The following is a 21,990-nucleotide window of genomic DNA, read 5'->3' as shown; positions in this document are numbered from 1 at the left end:
TCTTCACATTAGGAAAAGCCCTCAAACTTTGAATAGCTTCAGGACAAGGAAGCATGGGGAGGGGGAATGCAGCAAAAGTGTTTCCCCCACATATCAAAGTTTGCCAGGCCTGAGTATATTACAGTGAAGGTAAAGAATGCTTAAAACACAACCATCACATACAGCTTCTTGAGCATTATATCTTATTCAGTAAAAAAAATTGAAGCAACCCCATTACAATACAAGAAAGACCCAGGGACAAATCATCTGGGATGCTGAATACTTACCAGATCCTCCTTTTGCATTCCAAAGGGGTGGAGGCCTAAGGCTCCGAAATACAGATAAAGGGCTCCAGCAGGAGTGGCAAGCTCTCAGCTGAGGTAATAAAGTGCAGTCAGATCCACATCAAGCTGCAAAAACATAGAAGGGGCAAGAAAAGGCTACTAGAAATCTAACCAGTGTGGGACTGCTATTCTGTGGTAAATGCACAGCTCTGTAGGAAGAGAGTGTGATACAGGTGATTCATGATTGGATTTAAGTAAGCTAACACAAATCTGATATTAACTATGGGATGTGTGTTTCGGGGGGTACTCACGTCCCCTCACATAACTCATAACAATCCACTCCAATCTAAGGCTGCTTTATACATCTGGAAAAAAAGTCAAGAGGACCCATGTCAGATCCAGATTCAGTTCTCTGTATCATATTGTATAATATTATATGATACAGAGTTTGTATCATATAATTGGACCTTAGAAAAACTGTTCATTTAAGGCAGAGATGGGCCAAAACTAGGAACTCAATAGGTTTCTTATGCAGCAATCCTAAGTGAATGCCATTAAACCCAGTGGGGCATATGTCTGAGTAGAGGACTGCACTCTTAAAGCTTCAGTGAGGATCATAGTAAGGTCAAAAAGCAGAGTAGAAATATTTTACATAAACAAAGTACCCACATGAATTGGAAAGAATGTTTTCTATCTCAGTTGAAGACATTGATTCTCCCATGCAGAAATCAATGATCCAGGCTTTAAGTGCTCTTTAAAAGAAATGCAAAAAGCAGTACATGGAGTTAGAGGTCCAAAGTATTTGAAGTAAGTCACTTCCCCCACTTTTTTCACCATTGGTTGAACTATGAAGTATTCCATATAAACAGTTCTATTCAGAAAAAGAGTAATCTGTATTGTGTGTCTTCACTCACTTCTCTGAATCAGATGACAAACACATACACACACTTCAGAGAACTTTGGAAGTTCAATTCTAAATGGCATGAGGCTTAAAACCTCACACACCTTCACACATCCAACTTGAACATAAACTATTCCAATAAAAATTAGCAACTTATTACACTTTTTTGTCTCCCAGTTTGGAGTGAGACTGATCTGGCTACAATATATCTTCAGGCCTTTGTATAATGACACAGCATGATGCTCCACTGCATGGAAGCAGAGCACAGAACTAGGTACTCCTATCCGATCTGCAGCACGTAGAGCAGGGGAAACCTCCTCATCCATCACTGCTGGTGCATCTATGCCCCATCTCATTTTACAGTTGCAGTCATAAATATTGCTGGATTTGGACTAGATTATCTTTGAGATTCCCTGAAAGAGATTGCTATAATGTGTCCAGTCCCTTTGTAGTTGAGAATGTGGCATGAGTAGCTTATTCCACAATTCCCGTCTTTCATGGGCATTAGGGTGTAGCCATTTTACATAGACCAGGAATTTTTGAGAAAGCAGCAAAGCTCTCATTTGAGAATGCTGTAACCTATAGCTAGGACAGCATGACCCAGCTGTCCCCTCTTATTTATCTGTGTTTTATCTCCTAGCAGACTCCACTGAAAAATAATGAGAGGTTTTGTGGGAAGTGTCAGTGCTGATACAGTTGCATGGATGATCCCACCCAGCCAATCAGGAATTGTGTAGTAGATGGGATACATCACAATACTATGTAGCCAATAATAGTTTTCTATATGATGAAATCACTGAAAGTAAACAAAAGTAACAGAGAGAGGATAATCACTGGAAATGTTAACAAAAACACAGTCAATGATTTCAACTCAGCTAATCAGGAAAAGAATGTAAGCTGAACACAGTTCATTAGCAGAATAGCTGGATCCAGCTATTGAGACTACATCTGACTAATAAGTCACTGGAAAAAGACATCAGAGTTTGGGGGGATGCTGTGTGGAGATGGGAGGACTGGAAGTTAATCATATTCTGCCGTTTGTTTTTTCTCTGTCATGGGGAACAATGGGAATTGTGTCAACATAGAAGCTAAAACAAAAAGGGAAAAATATGTCTTATTGCTCCAACCCTAGCTAATAAAATTCTTCTCAAAATCAATATAAATGTGAAACCAACCACACAACTCTGGGAACTAGTACAAGTCTTTAAAAGCATGCAGATCCCTGGAATATTAACCTTGATTTCCCCCCTCCCCCTTGAGCCTCAATTTGATAAATTGCAAATTCACTATAGCTCAAAGTAAATAAGCAAAATCAATACCTTACTTAATTTCAAGGTTGAAGAACTTTAGACATCACAGGATTGTGGGAATCCATGAAATACTGGGAATGTGAGATAGAATATTGGTTTCATCTCTGCAAATTCAAAGGTTGGTTTATTTTAAATAATTTCAAGTATTCAACAACTGACATTACATTCCTGTAAATCATGTTTATATGTATGCACAATAGCTGTGGTTAGCTAGAACTTCAACTACACAGCTGGATCTAACATTTCTTCCCATCCTTTCCTAGCTTTTTAAAAATGATCTAGTGAAGAATAAATGTTGGGTAATTTTAATAATGTTGAGAAGCCAAGAAAAAATTTGACTTCTTTCATTCTTGTATTATTAATTTGTATATAACTAATTAAATTATGTACAGGCAAGGCACTGTCTTTGAAGCTCACCTGCCACTGCCATTGCCACCTATAAGGGAGTAACAACCCTTTCCCCATGGCCTTTTGTATTTTTGCACTGGCTGCTCACTAGCTACTGGGCTAAGTTCAAGGGGTTGGTTTTGGTGAGCAAAGCCCTATACAGCTTGAGACCAGGATACCTGAAAGATCGTCTTACCCCTTCTTATACCCAGTCAGTCACTGCACACTGTAGGTGAGGGCCTCCTGCAGATACCATCTTATCAGTACAGTAGGGCCCCGCTTCCCGGCGCTTCGCTTCCCGGCGTTCCTTTAATGCAGTAGCTTTAATTCCCCCTTTTAAAGCCGATTTTTGCAATTTTGCGGCATTTTCATGTCATTTTCATGCTACGCACCACATTATAATCAATGGGGTTCCACTTTACGGCAGGGGTCCAAAACGGAACCTGCCGTATAAGCGGGGCCCGCCTGTAGGTCTGTTCCTTAAAACATAGGAAGCAGACCTTTAGTATAGTGGCACCTACTCTTTGGAATTCCATCCCCTTAAATATTTGACAGAAGCCATCTGTTATCTTTTCGATGTCTACTGAAGACCTTCCTCTTTCAACAAGTCTTTTAAGTAAAGATCTTATCCTAGTCTCCATCTGTGTTGGAATTACTTTTTAAGATATTTTTAAACATTTTTTAAAGAAAATAATTAATATACAGTAGGGCCCCACTCATACGGCAGGTTACGTTCCGGACCTCCGCTGTAAAGTGAAAACCGCTGTAAAGCGGAACCCATTGAATAGAATGTTGTGCGATGCCCAAAAACTGCTGCAAAAGCAGAACAAGCGCCATATGAGTGGGGCTTTAGTCTAATTGTGTCTAATTGAGACCACTGTATTAGCAAAGCGCTGTAAAGTGAAGCGCTGTAAAGCGGGGCCCTACTGTATGTGTGTGGTTTTGAAAGATGTTTTGATTTTAATATGTTTTGTAGTGGGTTTTTTTAGTGTTTTGTTGTTTGTCGCCCTGGGCTCCTTGTGCGAGAAGATGCAGGAGATAAATTAAATAAATAAATAAAACCCCAATATTGCTAATAAAAACCAAAAACAATGACAGTGGGTTGTATCCAGCCTTATACTCAGAGTACAGCCACTGAAATTAATAGACAAAATTAACTTAAGACTATTCATTTCATTGGGTCTACTCTAAGTGAAACCTAGGTGTATACAACCCAATTTCTGGAACAGCAGTCAAAACAGAAACAGCATTAAAAAAACAAGCCAGTAAAGAAAAGATTCAGCCAGATAAAGATTCTTTACAGGCAAATTTTTGTCCAACACATAAAATAAAAATGGAGTCTGGCACATCTTAGTAGGCAAGGCTTTCCACAGGGAACAGGTAGCACAACAGAAAAGAGCTATCCATTATGACCGCCTGCGAAGCCTCTCAAGGTTTAAAAAACTGAAGTCGTTCCTTAGATGACATCTGGAGCACAAGGAAAGGGACTTATGGAAGAAGGTGGTCTGTAAGGTACCCACATTCCTAGCCTTTAAGAACATTAAAAGTTATCTCTAGCACCCTCAATGGAGCCCAGAAACAAACTGAACCAGTGCACCTCAAACAACATACATATAATATGGTTAAAATTCTTAGCTCTAGTCAACACGCTGGCCACAGTATTTTGTACCAATTTCAGTTTCTGAACACTTTTGCATGAATTACTATGACAAGGTCCATGGCAAGGTTTTTTGACGATAAAGAAGGCTTCTTCCTTGTAATTTTTTAAAAGCCTTATGCTACTTGCTGGAGCCACCTGTAGGGTATGCTTTAATTGGGATTCCTGTATTGAGCAGAGGGTTGGACTCGATGCCCTTATGATTCTATGAGTCTATGATTCTGTGAGTCTCCTCCTGCCTCCCTGGCCAACCGCAGTTCCTGGAGTACTCATGGGAGGACTTCATGATATAACATTTTCCAATGAGCATTTTAGAAAGTGCTCTTGCCAGGCGTGGAGGCTTTAGAATCCCTTGTGTTGCTGCAAGAAGTCTGAGGCTTTTTTTAAAAAAGTATGCAAAGGGCAGAAAACGGGAACAGAGGAAGCTGCCTTATACCAAGTTGGATCATTGGTCCATCTAGCTCAGGATTGTCAACACTGACTGGCAGCAGCTCTCCAGGATTTAAAGCAGGAGACATTCCCATTCCTACCTGGACATGGAAATTAAACCTGTGACCTTCTGCATGTAAAGCAGATGATCTACCACTGAGCCATGGCCTTTCCTCAAACAGTAAAAACAACAATCAATCAAAAAACGTGGCCACCCCATACAGTTATTAAGTAAGGTAAGCACCAAGCCCTCAGCTCCAACTCTGGAAATTTAACTGAATTCACCAACTTTCCACAAAATCAGCTGAAAAATGGTCCTCATCTTCATGGGGGAAGAATGGAGTCTCAAAAGTGTGAACAAAGCAGTTTTTTGTACACCTTTACTAAATTCTATTCAAAAGTTTAGTCTTTTGCTAGCCAGTCATCTTCTGTCTCTCTCTCTCTACCTCTTTTTATCTTGTATGTATGTACATTGCATCTTTCCTCAGTTGATCAGCCAGATCACCCTACTAAGTCACCTCAATTTACTAAAAGGAGTGAAGGAGCCTTAACAGTTCATCTTTCTTCATAGCCAGAAAATAACATTCAAGATGAGCTTCCGATGTCTTGGAATAATTAAAACCAGGCTGCAGTTTTACAAATGCTAAAATTACTCTGATTATTTATCATTTAGATTAAGAATCCCTCTTCAAATTTTAAATCTTTATATGTGTGTCTATATCTATTATTATATGCTTTGCGTATTTATTAGAATGGTACATTCAAGTCTGTCTTTGCCATAGGCTAGTATAAAATGTTACAGGGTGAAGAGCTCCATATCAGGATTCCAGACAGACAGACAGACCTTTTTTCAGGGTCTTCCATTTCTCCCAGTTTTCCGTTCCTCCCCCCTCAACAGAAACAGTGTTTTGTGGCCATCTAGTGTTCCACAACTAATGGATTGTAACTTGGCAACAATGAAGAAGTGAGTCTCCTTGGTAATAGCACCTACATTCTGGAATGTATTCCCTCAGGTAATTTGTGAGGCAGAGAAAGTAATTAAACATTAAATACCTTTTTAAAATGTCTATGCCTATTATGGACAGAAAGTTGCCAATTTTGGTTCTCTCATTTATGCAATCTTAAATTTAGTTCTCCACACTTCTACAGCAATTGGTGATTTTTTAAAGAAAAAAAATCATCATGAAAATACTCCAGCTTTTTAGTGCAAATTTATCCTAATAAACACATTTTTGTAGACAGTTTTGACTAATGTAAATATATCTCATGATATAATGGAATTTTGCATATTATTTTTACTCATATATTCATTTTTATGTACTCTTTCCCTTAATATATGAATTTTTGTAAACATTGCTTGGTTGGCAAACTGCATCACAAAATTCAGATAAGGTCAAATTTTAAAAGATGGCTGTGTTTTGGTTCTCATATTGTTTCAGAGAATGTGTATTTGATAGATTTGACTTGAAATGCAAACTGAATTGAAATTCTCACCCATGCCTAATGCTCACCCAAGCTATCCTGGACACCGATTCTTAATTTTAATTTTAATTTTTTGTTTTGCACACTGCTCATTTTTATTTATGATATGTAGTTTTGCTTTACTTTAATCTCATTCTTAGAAAATGAATGTTGTACTTTTATTGTCTTTATGTAAAAACAGAGGTTTTTTTATAGTAAGAGAACAATCCAACCCCAACCCCCTTGCACCAGGCAATAGGTGGTTTGAAGCAAGCAGGGGTGCCCCTCCATTTACATCTGCCAACCAACCTGGCCTCCCACCATCTATCACTGATGGAGTGACAGAAACATTACTGTGTCAATGCTGACCTCCCCCTTTTGTCTGCCAAAAGTGCAGGTGGTCAAGAGGCTCACTGGTGATATCTTCACCGGTAGAAAGAAACAGGGCATTCTGAGGGGGTGGAGCAGAGCCGGCCTTGGATCTGCTGAATCCTAAGCCAGTCTAGCTGCTGTTACCCAGTGGCATCAGGCCTGATAGAGATCCAATCATTGTGTCAGCTTGGCCCAATTGTCCTGCCCCCCAGCTCTGTAGCAGGGGGGGGAAGCAAATAGGGACATCACCCCCTCACCCCCCTAGTATTTTGGGGGGATTGTCTTCTGTTTAATTTGTGAATGACAGACAATTACAGCCTCTATTTAAAGAAATATGGTTTGTTTTAAGAATAGGAGCAATATAAGAATATGACCTTCTGAAAAAATTTAGTGAATAAGGCAGGGCAAGAGCACAACTCATCTGTACTCATCTAGAAAAGCCCCCCAAAGTCTGCTTACTCGAGGCTTTCCCTGACTGAGGGTAGATTTTTCATTATCACAAGCACCCTATAATTACTTAAGTGATCCCAAATGCCCCACCAACAAATGTGGCTGCCCCACCCAACAAGGAAAGCTAGGTATAGGGCTGCTGCCCCTCTTCTGCCACTGCTGCTGTGAGCAGCTGGGCTACAAGTGTGATGGCGGCTCTGCCACTCCATACAACCCTGCCAGCAGGGGGAGGGAGTTTGGAGTGTACCCTGAGTGGTTCAAACATTGTATAAATATTTGAATAAATGAAATTAGCATGCTCAGCCCTCATTAGGCCAGTTGGGGGGGGTCTTCCCCTTCGGGTTCTCCCCCTAAAGATGTTTTGTACTTCAGTTTTCTTGATACCATGCTATTGGGTGAGGATGGCGCTACTTTGGTGACCTCAGTATTCACTTTCAGAAAATGAATTTGCTATTAGAATATATGCATGTAAGAAACTGCAAACTCCATACAGAAAGCGACTTTTGACCTCAAGTGCCAAATGTCTATTCTATAGTGTACGTAGCTTATTGTATGTGGAGCTTCTATCAAATTTTGCCAGAAGTAAAATTTCAAGGTGAATTTGGAATTGCCTGTTTAGGCAAAACAGCAGAAGAATTTTGAAGGGAGAAAAATTATTTTAAGAAGAGTCCACAAATTCCTAAATTGTTACCAACTTTTACCTTCAAAATTTTGAGGTCAACTTGGAGTTTTATGGCTGGGCAAAAATATCCACAGAATTTTGAGAAAAGCTGAATAGCTTTGATAAAACTGGCAACATTTCTCAGGAATGTCTGAACAACTCTGTGTGGAATGAAATGGAATGGGGAATGAAAACATTTGCAAATGTATAGAATCTTGCAGCTAAGTTCATACTCAGGGCTGGTCCAAAACATTTTATTGCCTGAGGTGAAGGACAAAATGAACCCTCCCCTAAAACTCTATGTATAGAAGCCAACTGGACTGGCAGTTTATCTTACTTGAACTTTGTTGACCAAGGACAGTAGGCTAGTTTAGGGGATGCAGGGCACACTGCATGACACACCCAGTTCTGTCCTCCAACAACTCATTGCTACTCCCTGCTCCCTAGCATTTGCTGCCTCAGGCAGCTGTCTCACTCTGTCTAATGGTAGGGACAGCCTTGTTCCTACCAAAGGAATTCAGCTGACTGTCATAGTTAGGAAATTAGGCCTGGGCACGTCCACACTATACATTTAAAGCACATGGCATCCCCAAATAATCTTTGAAACTGTAGTTTGTTAAGGGTGCTTGGATTTGTAGCTCTGTCACTGCAGTTCCCAAGATTCTTTGGGGAAAGCCATGACTGTTCAACTGGTATGAATGTGCTTTAAATATATGATGTGGATGTGACTGCTGGCTTTTAAAGATTTCAAAGCAGGGGAGTTCCATAATCTAGACTCATCTCTGTTCACTCCCTCAATTCCTTTACAACACTCAACCCAACCCCCCTTGCACCTGTCTAGTAGCAACCCATGTTCTAGGTGACAAATCATCACCATAATATTTAATTATTGTAAACCGCCCAGAGAGCTTTGGCTATGGGGCAGCATATAAATACAATAAATAAATAAATAAATAAATAAAATAATTTAGTTCAGCCTTAGAACAGCGTTATGGTTATTATGTAGATAAGCAGAGTGTTTATGAAAGAGCTGTGAAAAATGCATTCATAGAATTAGAACATCGTCTCTGTAATACTTTTTTGTGAGTTAATGGGAATGGCTTGGCAGGTAGCGTGATTATAATGCTTTATTTCTGCTTTGTAAATGTAATATTTACAAGATTTGAAATGAACTGCAAATACTGGTTAGAAGGAACAAACTTTACTTAACAGTGTGTTGCTGCAGAATCAAGAGCTGTAATGCTCCAACACAGACAGAGAACTCTTCTTTCATTTTCCTGCTGGTCCCACCCCAAACTGGTCCCCCATACAACTATTTCTAATTCACTTGAGTTCCTACTCACATTACATCTCCCTTTTTTTTAAAAGAAAATGATAGAAACTACTGTCTGTATCGAATTGGTTTTCTGATCACTCTGCCTCTTGATGTAGTAACAGGTAACTCAGAGTCCAAAATCTTTTCTGGTATATCACTGGCACTTTGTGCTACAGCTGTTCCACTTTTGTTGTCTTGAGACTCTGATAGGTCTACCTCTGATGGAGGTACAGTTGCAGTCTCAGTAGTCTCATCCATTTTTGGTTCACAACTTGGAGTGCTTTGAAGATCTCTTCTGTTCCTTTGGTAGACAGCTAAATCATCAGTCTGAACCAAATGTGATCTTGGAGTCATGTTTTGTCCAGTCACTCTTGCTGGTTTCCACACTCCATTTTGCCAAACATTAACAGAACCACCAACCTGCAAAGGTGGTAAAGGCTTTGAACCTTTGTCAAAGTAAAGCTTCTGTTTTTCTTGTCTCCTCTTCAGATGTGTCTGTATGTCACCTTTTACCGGCTGAGGTAGTAACAATGGTGCTGAGGTAGGCAACCTGGTTCTTAAACGTCTCCCTATTAAAAGTTGTGCAGGTGAGGCTGTATCTACTGTAGGCGTATTTCTGTAATCCAATAAACTAAGATAAGGATCTGTGTTATTCAGACTAAATTTCTTAAGAATCCTCTTTACTGTTTGGATCGCTCTTTCTGCCATTCCATTTGATTGAGGAAATAGTGGACTGGATGTTGTGTGAACAAAGTCCCAATCTTTGGCAAACATTTTAAAGTCTCTAGAGCAAAACTGAGGGCCATTATTACTGACAACCTCTTCAGCTATACCATGTCTTGCAAATATAGATTTGCAGTGTAAAATTACAAATCTACTTGTAGTGTCCTCAAGCAAACATATTTCCACATATTTTGAATAATAATCAACCAAAAGTAGATAGTCCTTTCTTTGAAATTCAAACAAGTCTATTCCTAGCTTCTGCCAAGGTCTTCTTGGAATTTCATGAGGTAACATTGGTTCTTTTTGGTTTTTATTTCTGAAGGTGTGACATGTGGTACATGACAGTACCAATTCTTCAATCTGGGCACACATACCTGGCCAATATACAGTTTCTCATGCCTGCTTTTTACATAATTCAACACCCAGATGACTCTCATGTATAATATTCAATATCTCTTTCCTCAAATCTTGTGGTACTATGATTCTGTCACTTTTAAAAATGAGTCCATCATGAACACTTAATTCCTCTCTGTAATTCCAATAAACACGTATACACTCTGGAACTTCTACTCTTCTATCTGGCCACCCCTGCAAAATGGCATTTTTCAGGATTTGCAAAATGCTATCCTTTTCAGTAGCCACCTGAAATTCTTTCAGTTTTGATTCGGAGATTGGTAAATAAGAGAACATGAGGTTAACAGCAACCTCAGCTTCTTCAGAACTTATTCCTTCACTCTGTTCAAGATATGTTCAAGATAATATCAGCAATTATTAATTCTTTGCCTGGTCTATAGTGCATTTGTAATTGATATTTCTGCAGTGTTAACTGCCATCTTTGGATTCTTGGAGGTGCATTATGCAAAGGTTTTCTGAAAATTGCCTCCAATGGTTTGTGGTCTGTTTCTACAGTCACTTTTTTGCCATAGAGAAATTGATGGAATCTTGTGCATCCAAACACTATTGCCAACATTTCCTTTTCTATTTGAGCATAGTTCTGTTGGGCCGCAGTCATTGCTTTAGAAGCATATGCAACAGGTGCACCTCTTTGCAACAGTACAGCACCTAAGCCTTTAGAACTAGCGTCCACTGACAGAGTTACAGGTTCTTTCGCATTATAATATTTCAAAACAGGAGCTTTTGTTAATAGTTTTTTCAACTGTGTGAATGCCCTTTCATGAACTGACATCCAGCAAAATTCAACATCTTGGGCCAACAGCTGTCTTAAAGGGGTTGTTACTGTTGCCAAATTTGGGATAAACTTTGCTAGGTAAGTCACCATTCCTAGAAATCTTTGAAGATCAGCTTTGTTACTTGGGCTGGGCATTTCAGTGATGGCCTCTATTTTGGATGAATCAGGTTTTAGTCCTTCTTTGGTTAAGATGCGTCCTAGATATTGTATTTCAGTCATGGCAAATTTGCATTTCACTTTGTTCAATTTCAGATTCCTCTCTTGGCACCTGTCCAGAACTCTCATCAGTCTCTCATTATGTTCCTGTTTGGTCTTCCCCCACACCAGGATATCATCTATGTAGCATGTGACCCCATCAATATCCTCAAATGTCTGTTGGATCATCCTCTGATAGACCTCAGGAGCTGAAGATATACCAAATGGCATTCTTGTAAATCAGTACCTGACAAAAGGTGTATTAAATGTACATAGCCTGGAACTGTTGTCATCTAGATGAATTTGCCAAAATCCACTACTGGCATCAAGAACAGTAAACAATTCTGCTTCTGTTAGCTTACTGGTAATTTCTTCTACAGTAGGCAATTGAAAATGTTCTCTTAAAATTGCTCTGTTCATATCTCTTGGATCTAAACATATTCTTATCTGGTCCCAGCCAGGCTTGTCTACAACCACAATTGAATTCACCCACTCTGTAGGTTCTTCTACCTTGACTATGACTTTTAATTGCTCCATACGAGTCAGTTCCTTTTGGACTTTATCCCTTAGTGCCACTGGAACCTTCCAAGGTGCATGAATTACAGGTGGAACCTGTGGGTTGATTTTGATGGTGTATTTCTCTGGTAAGCAACCTAAGCCTTCAAATACATCTTTGTATTCAACAGCAACATCCCATTGATCTACTGGAGCTCTTTTCATTAAATTAACTCTTTGCACCAAATTTAAATTAGTCACAGCCCGGAGACCGAGTACAGCTTGTGCATCAAAGTCTACTATGTGAAATTCCAACTCAGCTCTTTGATTTTTATATTTGCAATCCAGGTTACATTTACCAGACACATGTAGTCTTTTTCCAGAGTAGGTTATTAATCTAGTATTTGAATGCTGAAGTGGTTCAGCTTGCAAGGCTTTGTATGTTTTTAAAGACATTGCATTATCCTGTGCTCCTGTGTCAATCTTAAAGGTCCCATACTTGTGATCATTTATGAAAAGATCCACACACCATTCATCTTCCACAGCTGTAGAATTCAATGTGCCAATGAAGAAACCATGAGCATTTTAGTTGTATCTGCTACTGAGAACATTTGTCTGCCTTGAAGTTTTCTATCCCTAGTTTTACACATTTTAGCAAAATGATTAAGTTTGCCACATCTTCTGCATTCCTTCCCATATGCAGGACAAACATTTATGTCATGATGACTGATACCACACTTGTAGCAGGCCTTTGCTGCTTCTACAGGCCTCTGTGGCATTTCCTTTTCTTGGGGGCCGGAAGTAGTGCCAAGGCTCCATTTGCATTGAGGCTGGCTTACTTTTGGCTTCTCAAATGTACTTTTGCCCTGTAAGGCATCCATTTGTTTTTCTGTTGCTCCAAAATCTTTCATCTGTTTTGCAGCCACTTCTTCTGCCCTGCACTGCACACTCAAGGGTTAAATCACTCTCTCTCAGTAACTTGGCTCTCAATCTGTCTTTCTGAATGCCACACACTATGCGATCTTTAATAAGAGAATCACACAGCTCCCCAAATTCACAGGTCTGAGCCAAAAGCTTCAAATCAGTCACATATTGGTCTATACTTTCTCCTTCACTCCGTATTCTAGTGAAGAACCTTTGCCTTTCATAAGTAACATTTCTTCTGGGCACACAATATGCTTCAAATTTATTCATCAAAACTTGAATTCTATATTTATCTGCATCATCATCAAACTGGAAAGTATTAAATACCTCTCTTGCTTCTTCACCTGCCACATGCAGTAATAATGCTGACTGGAGTCTCTCATCTTTCTTATCTGCTCCACTTGCAATGCAGTACAATTCAAACCCTTGCTTCCATTTTCTCCAGTTCTCTGCTGCATTTCCTTCAAACACCAACTTTCCTGGAGGCTTCAGCTGGTCCATTTTTCACTGCCTTATGTTTTTAGGTAGTCTTCTGACACCATGTAATATTTACAAGATTTGAAATGAACTACAAATACTGGTTAGAAGGAACAAACTTTACTTAACAATGTGTGGCTGTAGAATCAAGAGCTGTAATGCTCTAACCCAGACAGAGAGCTCTTCTTTCATTTTCCTGCTGGTCCCACCCCAAACTGATTCCCCCATACAACTATTTCTAATTCACTTGGGTTCCTACTCACATTACAGTAAATAAACCCAGTTTTTTATGGGGAGGTTGAGAAAGAGTGAAACTTGAAGTATTGTTTCAACCAAATACAGTGTAAAGTAGCTTAATATTTAATTACATTACTTTAAATAGTAGTAGGTTAAAATGGGGAGGGGGGAACCATGGGAAAATGCAGCTTGTCTAGCACTCTGATCTTTCTTTTTTGCATTTTTTACTTAAAAAAACAGACATGAATAGTGAGCTGCCTTACTGTGCAGGTGAAAGCAAAGTAGTATAGTAAAAGCAAAGTTGTATAGTAAAATCTACAATGAAAAGCTGACAAATCTCAGACTGGATGAGGAATGGGAGGTGAGATTAATACATACAAAACACCATATGTCAAATAATCCTACTCCATATGTGCATTGATACGTTCTGATGTAGCTTGGTGACACAGAAAGCAGACTTGCAGAGCAACAGAACAATCACCGTAAATAATATGGGCTCAATATGCTGTGGCAGTAAAATATGGCAAACGTGTGTTAGGAAATTAGGAAAGAGAGTATAACCAAAATACAAGTACAGTAGGGCCCCGCTTTACGGTGCTTCATTCATGTGGTGGTTTTCAATTAGGGAAAGGCCCCGCTCTTACAGCACTTGTTCCGTTAATACGGCGGGTTTTTTCCATCGCGTGCCATTTTGATGTCATTTTGACGTCATTTTTGCATGACGTGGCCCATTATAGTCTATGGGGCCCCACTTTACGGCGATTTCCGCTTTACGGCGGGGGCTTGGTCCCTAACCCGCCGTATTAGCGGGGCCCTACTGTATCATAATTCCATTGTATATATAGAAGGTGTATCAGAATGTGGAATATTCTATATATTTCTGATTTTCTACCTCTAAAAGGATGTATTAGAAATAGAGACGGTAATGGAAATGATCCATGGAATATATCAGTTCCTAACTAAGGGTGCAATCCTATTCATATCTACTGAAAAATAAATCTCACTATTTACAGGTTTGCAGCCTAAGAAAGGCTTTTACCAGAGATGTAGAACTTGCAGCCCTTTAGATGTTACTGTGCTACAATTCCCATTATCCCTTACCTTTGGCCATGTTGGCTGGGGCTGATGGTGGTTGAAGCCCAACAATATTTCTGGAGGGTGACAGATTCCCTATCCCTGCATTAAGCAGTTGAGAATGGTTACTTTACAGATAAGGTTAATAAAGGGGGATGTTATATAAGGTTTTAATAGTGAAGATGGTATTAGAAAGTGTGACTACAGAAGGATGATTTATTCTTTCACACACACATACATAAATGCAAGAAATCAAGGTCATCCAATGCAAACTGCTAGATTGTTTAAGAAAAGAACATAGATTAGTTGAGGAAGGATTTTGTGGTGGTCAGTAGTAAAAATAGCAATAGCTTTTTAAAGGGATTAGATTCATTAATGAAGGATAGGGTCTATTGGGAGAAGAAGACAAAGGTACAAAGTACTACAAAAAAAATCATATAGTTCCAGAAAAACCTTTCATTCCTATTCATCTCCACGCTCAGAGTTATAGCATAATTTTATGGGAGCTCTGGCAAAATATATAATCCATTTGCATCACTGCCTGCTGGCCATAATAATTAGAAATGCAATCTCAATTTTTCAGTTATAATAAACCTCTGAGTACTGGAAGTTGTTGATTCTGTCGATTAAGAAAAGTCTGCTGATGAACTTTGTAGGGCATCTGTTGGCCTCTAGGGATAAACTGCAGATAGGTGGTTGGAAAGGTTACAGCTCTCCATGTATTCAGTTACATCGCTGCAGTACAGGATGTGTCTCAAATAAATGCAAATGGGACATATATCCTAAGACAGGGGTAGCCAGCATGGTGCTTTCCAGATATTATAGAAAACTGTTTGCATCAGCCCAGCCAGAATAGCCAATAGCAGGAACAATGGGAGTTGTAGTCCACATAGGCTATACTGTCCTAGGATAGCTGCAAAGTAAGTGCAGGAAGTCATTTGTGTAGACTTGATAGCTTATAGGTGCCCCATTCCTGTAATTTTAATTCATATAGGATATTATGTGAGTATGCATAACTTGATTGATGGAGTCCAATGAGTTTGTTTATTTATTAAATTTATATTCCACCCTTCCTCCTAGAAGGAACAAGTTGAAATGGTGCAAGCAGCTCTTGAAAGCACATCCATCTGGCACAACCCTTAGGTTGATAAAAGGTGGACTGCTGTTCCATCACATCATCTCGTTCATACTAATTTAATAGACTGTCTAAAGTCCTGCTGAAAGCATGCGGTTGCACTTTTCTCTAGCCCACAAGGTCCACATACTATTCATTCTTAAATAATGGGTATTATTAAAAGAACCCTCAATTGCACCTCTCTGTTTCTTGTCTTGTGTGCTATAGCTGACTGGGACTTCAATAAAAATATATGTCTCAATTACATATTGTATAATAAATGATATGAGGGTGGAGGTTTTTTGCATCCTCCATTTATGCCTAATTAATTAATCATTCTAAGACTGCAAGTACAGGGAGCAGTAAAGTCAACCTCATCAGTGAGGAGTACTAAAAACAAGACACATTTATTATGCTTAACTGCTTAAATTATAAAAAGGGCACGTTCACAGCTCAGTGGAAATTTGTGTGTGTTATGTTTGCAAGTGCTTCCCTGACTGACTAAAGAAGCATCTTACAGTCTTTAAAGGATAACAGAGTTATGTTGCTGAGTTACATTTTTAAAAAAGTTAATTAAGCTTTTGACCTGATGTACTGCCTCATACTTGGAACAGACAAGGCATTGCTTCACTCTTCTTGGAAAACATAAAAGTGGAAACTGTCTTCCCATAGCTTTAAATCAGATATTCTTATCAGATTAATGCAGCACTTAAGTTTCAGAGTAAAACTGCAGTGACTGCCTATTAAAACGCATGGCCAACAACCCTCCCCAAGCCCCCTGAACAACAAGAAGGCAGCTTAAACATATGATTGTCACACAAAAGTATTGCAACTAACCAGTTATTAAACTAAAGCGAACAGACAACCAACCCACTGCCTTCTCTGAATTAAAATAGCCAGAACTCCATTTATAATGGTTGCAAATAACTAGTTATCAACTGACCCACTATAAATTTTTTTGTCCTCTGAGTACATCTTCTTAAATCACAGCTTCGCTTTTAATCTATGGACAACTTGCACTTAAATTACTTTGCATATGTTAAGACATTTTAGCTGGTTCTAACTCTGAGAAGTGTTAGCTGTGGCACACACAGAACTCATCACGACATAATATAACGCACCTTTTCCCTTTTCAAATGTAGATTTGTACCTCCAAATGTATATGCAGCTCCCATACAATTTATTGTAGCTTCTTTTTTCTTTTCAATTAATTTTTATTCAAATTTTCAAAACCAAAACAATACAAAAAGAAAAAACACAAATCCATAACTAATACAATAAAAAGAAAAAAATATATTAAAAAATTGACTTCCAGTTTGTCATAGTTCAGCTATAAGTCTATAATATATAACAAGCCTGTATCTTATAGATTATAAAATCACCTTCCTCCAGCGGTTATCTTAATTGGTTACAAATCTCATTAACATCATATCATTTTATTCTTCCACAAAAAGTCAAAGAGAAGTTTCCAATTCTTGAGATATATGTCCATCAATTTTTTTTCTAGATAAACATGTCAATTAATCCAACTCATCAAGTCTACTAAATCCAGTAATTTCAAATCGCTCTTCTTCCATTATCCGTATTGGTTCCATCTTCCAACTTTACGAGCCCAATAATCTTGCTGTCATAGTCATATAATAAAAGTCTGATAGGAATTTCCTTTTTCACAGATATTTTCTTGCCATCAGTTCCGAACATATCACTGAAGTATTGTTGCAAAGCCGCATCTCTGTTCCTCTTTTTTATATGATACACTAGCACATCTCTTGAAGATTTTTCCATTGACACAAAACAGGAATTAATTGTTAGCTTTCTCCATTTCAAGTTCCATCAAATCCTTCCAGTCCAGGAATTTTTTTGAACTGATAATATCTTTATCTCCAATCTCTTCAATTCCTTCAGTGACAGCGCTGAGTTCCAAACCATAATATTTGTCTCCAGAATCCATCACAGCCAGGAAATCCAAATCTTTTTCCATATCCATATTTAATCCAATCTCCATAGTTTGAACCTTGCCTTTAATTTCTCTTTCATCCTTTTTTGGTTTTCCAGATCCATCTTTATTCTCCTTTCTCATAGAATCCTGAATTTCTTTCAGCTCCTGTCTCATTTCGTCAAATTCAATTCTCCACGCTTGACTATTATTTCTCAGTTCTTGTTTTATTGAGTTAATCCCATTCATTATTTTCTGAAACATGTCTAAAGATAAAGTCCCTTCTTGTACATCCATGATCTTCTTAATTGTCATTCTTAAAGCCAAAGGAACAAAACTCCTTCAATTTTCAATGTCCCAAGCAAAGAGCAGTTTATTTCTTTATCCAGTTACAAAGGAGTTAATCTTTCAAACCAACTGGCGTCACACTCTAGACAGCCCTTATCTCTTATATGCCCAGAAGTGCAAAACAGCTTTAGTTCACAGCGTCCAAATAACTAGTAGCAGAAGGAATGAGCAGATTCGTCAAAAAAAAAAAGTAGATCAGAAAAAATAGTCCCAGACATATATTACACCAAAGTCTTATAAGTCAAAAAGAAAACCCTCATCCGTTGTAATCTTTATAATGCTATTTTCCATGTCAGCTTTTTGCAATAAAAAAGATATGCTATTTTTATTTTCTTCCCCCTTAGTTCCGTGAGTAAAAAAGAAGGAAAGTTTTGGCTCACCCAGGTTTTCTTAATTGCTGATTCTCTGACAAATCTCTTTAGCTGTGTAGATAAGAAAATAATAAGCGTAGACAGGAGGATGCTTGCCTGTTAAACCATTTTCCTTTAAAGAAAAAAAAACGGGTCACTTTTTCAGCTGAGCTAGCTAGAAATCCTCGCTCCGTCCGAGCTGCTGGAAGACCTTCTTTCACAGACAATTCTGACGAATTCCAGTCTCCAACAATCACAACAAAGCTGTGTGGGAAATCTCACGTTTCTTCCTTATCCGGAAGAAATTATCCCCAGTCAAAAAAGACCCTTCTGACTGGATTTAAAACTGAAAAAGTTTCATCCAAGACGGGAGCCGTCTCAGAGGCTGCACAGGCGGAGGGATCCTCCTGGGAAGTCCCAATTTATTGTAGCTTCCATGCAGTAGCTACAACAGGCAGAATGCACCAAAGGAAAAGAGAAGAAACAATATGAACAGAGTTCGTAAAAGCCTCAGAAAATTAATAAATATACACTCCTGGTCACGTGCAGCATAGGGACTAATATTAACAGAAGAGACTTAAACAATATCACACGATCAGACCAGAAGAGCCTACGATGCAGATATGACTATGTGCAATCGAGTGGGCAAAAACTCTTTTGCAGAGAGTTTTTTCACAGAGAAAAATGTCCTTCCTATATTTTCCTGTCTCTGCGATCAACAGATATTGACAGAACTCAAGAGTCTGACTGCTGAGCAGTGATGGCCTATTCTGACTGGTGGAGCCAGAGCCAATGATAGACAGAGCCGACTACTTCCAGGTTTGTTCCCATCCTCCTCCCTGCTGATTTGTTCAAGGGCAACACTGAGGGCTCATCCAGATGACTGCAAAATGTGTGACACGCCCGCTATGTGTGTTCATTATTTTTCGGTCATCCAAATGACGTCTCGCGCTGTTACGCATTTTCGCGGGTTAAATCCGCTCCCTGCAATACCGGAAAAATGCGATTTGCTCCTTAAAATCGGGAATCATCCGCTGTGCCTTCAGGAGTTAGGATGCAATACCGCGGACTTTACAGCTGATGGGTGGTTCTTGGGCGTTTCCCCTTGCCCCTTCTCCTCACGTATCTGCACTTTTGTGCATGTGCAAGAATAAGCCTGGGAAAATTGAACCAATCATCGCAATGGTGGTGTGTTGGGGGGGTCTGCAACTACTGCGCAGATGCATTTTATTTTTTGCCAGCCTGCAAACTGAGCAGCCGCTCTGGGTGAGATCTGCAATGCACAGCAAGCAAGAAAGGGGCTGCTGTCGGTTTCACACCTGCCTCCGGAAAGCTTTGTCAATTTCATTGTATTTGCTGGGGTTTTTGCTTCAAATCAGAAAAGCATGCATTCGTTTAAGTGTAATATCGCAAATACAAACTTAGAAAAGGGCTTCTGGTCGGTTTCAAGCCTGCTCCGAAAGCTTTGTCAATTTCATTCTCAGTGGGAAGGAAAGGGAGAAGGAGGGGGGGTGACACGTTTCTTGCTTTTTTGGAGAAATAAGTGCAAGTGCCAGTGTGTGTATCTCCTTAAATATCAATAAAGGCAGAAAAGCATGTGTTCATTTAAGCATAATATCACAAATACAAACAAGGCAGGCATGAAACCGACCAGCAGCCTTTCCTTCCCAGGCGAGAACTCCTTTACAGCCATACTGTGCTTCCTTGCAAAGGGGGAGAGGAGCATACGTAATTTTTTTGCAGACCAATTGGTTGATAGGGGGAGGTTTTAGAGGCAGAGCTTGGAAAAAGCGAAAAGAATGTAGGGGTCTTACCGCTGCGTGTGCGGGTGCAAAAAAGTGTTTTTTTTTAATTGGGAAAAAGCGAACTAAAAGGAAAAGTGAGGACTATCAGATGACAAACCGAATATGGAAACCGTGGATTATCCCGCTCCGTTTGGATAAGCCCTGAGACTAAGGAGGAGAAGGCTGCCAGCCAGTGCCACCCCCCGAACTGGTTGTAAGAAGGTAGGCAAGTGGGGGCAGGCTGAGAGCAGACTGAGCTTGGTGGGGCAGTGCCCCATTTGTCCTAACAGATTCCCCTCTACTGCTGCTGAGGTTCATATCTTCAAAGCTTCAAAGAGGCTTAACATTTGGGATTGGCAATAACTTAGACATAAAGTGGCACAGAATATGGGAGGGTTTCAATTTCAGCTCAGCCCTGATGAATTATGCATTACCCTGAGGTCTGTAGTACCTTTAGCTGTACGTTAGCTGAGTGCCTGCTTTTTTCTTAATAGTATATTTATAGATTGCAGGTACATAAATAGATAATATGATGCTCTTAAGCAGTAGTACAAAGCAACACACTTTTCAGAAACTTATGGAACTATATTGCTCTTGCCAACACAGGGGAAGCCGTCCCATGAATGTGGTAATTCTCAATCAGGATGCAGCATATATTGCACATGTTATATGTAGGATTAATTCTCATATAGTTATTAATCTTATCTGTGCAGTAAAAATAATGCACGAGGGCTTAAACTAGAGAGGGGGAGTGGGCACATACACACTGACCTCCCAAAATTCCTGTTCACACCTAGCACACCCACTCTATCCCCACCCATCTGGCTTTGAAAGGGAAGGTCTGAAGGGGGCTTGTAAATACGTAGTAATTCTGCACCATTTTCTGATTTGGAGCATGAAGCCTCTGTTCTTCAGACCCAACTGGAAGATGGAGGGTTTCCATTAGCAATCATTGAGTCAGCAGGTAAGAGAGTAATTTCCAGAATATGGAAGTTATGTTATGTTACTCTTTTTTATTTAACAATATTTATCACTTACTAGAACAATTGGTGGCCCGTATGGGGATCCCACAACAACTCCATGCCAGGTTTTGCAAAACACCCACAGGCGCCTTGAGAGACTTTCTCTCTAATGGTGTTTTGAGGCACTGGGCAACGGAACTGCTGGGATAAACATTGAAGTAAAGTGGTGCCTGCCAGATATCATGGGGCAAAGGAATAGTAAAGCATGTGTTGTATGTCCTATTGATGCTGTAACCCCTTTAAGTCTGATGTGTAGGTACTGGGAAGAAGGACGTCTTCCTGTTAAGGTAGGTATGCAAAAGAAAACCATGGTAAAGTTATGTGTTAAGGAATGGACAAAGGTAACTGCAGTTGCAGCAGAGAAGAGGTGGCCTCGGGTTGGGTCCTTTGACGCCACTCGTTTACATGAGGTAAAAAAGTGGCTAGAAAAGGATAGCCCAGCGCAGCTGGCTTTCTGGTCCCTATGGGAAGTGGGGGCACAGAACTGGGCTGCTGCTAGAATAATGATGATGGGTAGGAACGTAACTGACAACTGTCCCCCTCCTGGCTATTTTGCCGATGACCCACCCAGACGGCAGCCTATTGGCCGCACCACAATCACATTTGCCCCGCCACCTCCAAGCCCTCTGGATGGTGGGACCTCATCAGGGTTATTGTCCGACTCAGACCCAAGGGTCGGCGCTGAGTCGTCTGGGAGGGAACCCAAGGTAGAAGCTGATTCTACCAACCCTAGCGGGGGCCAAAGCTCAACGCAGGGACCGGGTTGGGATATGAATGCAGAGGGCCAGTTACAGCACACACACACAAGTACACCACATAGTGATATTTCAGATGCACAACCACAAGGTCCAATATTATGCCAGCTCCTCACTCAACAATCACCGAGCCAACAAAATATTACCGAGGGTGTAAGCTC

At 39.8% G+C, this 21,990-nt stretch overlaps 1 long non-coding RNA gene across 1 annotated transcript in view; it reads right to left on the bottom strand.

Annotated features, from left to right (window-relative positions):
• Positions 1 to 324: 324 nt before the first annotated feature.
• Positions 325 to 21,990, bottom strand: part of LOC133389946 (uncharacterized) — a 44,514-nt gene continuing 22,848 nt past the window's right edge. Inside the window, exons 2-3 of the long non-coding RNA XR_009764230.1 lie at positions 2,484 to 2,578; positions 325 to 389 (exon numbers count right to left, since the gene is read on the bottom strand). This is a non-coding gene — a long non-coding RNA (uncharacterized LOC133389946). The remainder of the gene's footprint in view (positions 390 to 2,483; positions 2,579 to 21,990) is intronic.

Source organism: Rhineura floridana, chromosome 8 (assembly GCF_030035675.1).
Source record: "Rhineura floridana isolate rRhiFlo1 chromosome 8, rRhiFlo1.hap2, whole genome shotgun sequence".
In the NCBI taxonomy this organism is placed as follows: Eukaryota; Metazoa; Chordata; class Lepidosauria; order Squamata; family Rhineuridae; genus Rhineura; species Rhineura floridana.
The sequence above is the reverse complement of the archived record's forward strand: the minus strand, read 5'-3'. Positions and strand labels throughout refer to the sequence as shown.